Source organism: Lucilia cuprina, chromosome 2, assembly GCF_022045245.1.
Source record: "Lucilia cuprina isolate Lc7/37 chromosome 2, ASM2204524v1, whole genome shotgun sequence".
In the NCBI taxonomy this organism is placed as follows: domain Eukaryota; kingdom Metazoa; phylum Arthropoda; class Insecta; order Diptera; family Calliphoridae; genus Lucilia; species Lucilia cuprina.
Genome location: NC_060950.1, coordinates 27,222,652 through 27,224,226, shown reverse-complemented (window position 1 = coordinate 27,224,226; position 1,575 = coordinate 27,222,652).

Here is a 1,575-nt window from a genome sequence, read left to right as displayed (position 1 = left end):
AGATAGATAGATAGATAGATAGATAGATAGATAGATAGATAGATAGATAGATAGATAGATAGATAGATAGATAGATATATAGATAGATAGATAGATAGATAGATATAGGTTTCTGATAAAGCATTGTTTTCTCTGAGAACGTTGCTTAAAACTTAAAATATAAGTTCAGAAAATAGTTTCTGAAAGTTTTTCTGTCAATGTTGTAAGATCTGACAACCGTGTAACAGACAGAAAAACATACAGGCTAATAGCCTATAGTTTTATCCCAAGAAAATTAATGCAAAAATTAATGAATATTTTATTTAAAATAGTGGTTAAATAGTATTAACTTTAACATTTAGAACAAATTATGCTAAACTTAGTTTAAGTTCTTAAACCTACACTTACAAACCTTTCGAAACATACTAAACACATTATGTAAAGTCCACAAATTCCACTATTGACCATTTTTGCAAACATTTGTATACACATTGAAGTAATTGTGGACATTACATTTGAGTTCTCCCAACGAAAACCTTTTACAGTTATTGCCAGTATTAAGTTTACCATAAAGCCGACATCTTCAAATGTAAATGAAATGACAATAACAAAAATGTTTTAAAACTTAAGTCAATGAACAAGAAAAAAGAAATCCCTGAACCTTTTCTTTATACAGTGTAATCTTTTTTACTCTCTTTTGTTTTTCTTATGCCTTCCTAGTGTTAAGCATGACATGTGTTTCCGATTTGCCAACATCATCAGCATTGTCGTGCTCGTCTTTGCCACAAAAGAAATATCCAACAAACTAAGCAAAAATATTTCAGTTCCTGTTGTCACCATAAGTTTATTAGATTTACCTAGCTAGACCCAACAACAACAATAACAAACAAAAATGGTGAAAGCTACATTATTTGCATTTTTGTGTGACATTTGACAAAGAAAGAAAACCAAAAACAAATAAAAGAAATGGGGAGAGATAATATAAAAATTTGCATTCCTTTGAAAAATCACTAAAATATTTATAGAAAAATATTCAAATCGCTTTTCGTATGTTAGAAAAAAATTTAAATTTATTTTTAAATAAAAAAATGAACATTTGCTATCCTACAGCAACACGATACATATACAAATTAGAGCAGCAGATGCAAATTGTACTCTAAAAATATGTACATTTTTACCACAAAACTTACTAGCCATAGTCAAGTCTATAAAGCACTCTAGAGTTAAGAGCATAAATAGTTAATAGTCTTGACAAGAGTCCAGTCTGGAGTATAACATAGTGTGAATTATATAATATGCAGCCTTTATTGTAGAGTAGTCTATATTACAGACTAACTAGTAATATATAGTCTATACTATAGTCTAGTTTATAGTCTAGAATATATTGTACTAAAGACTGGACTATTGAATATCCAGACTATAGAATAGTCTATAGTCTGGACTATAGAATAATCTATAGAATAGTCTATAGTCTGGACTATAGAATAGTCTATAGTCTGGACTATAGAATAATCTATAGTCTGGACTATAGAATAGTCTATAGTCTGGACTATAGAATAATCTATAGTCTGGACTATAGAATAGTCTATAGTCTGG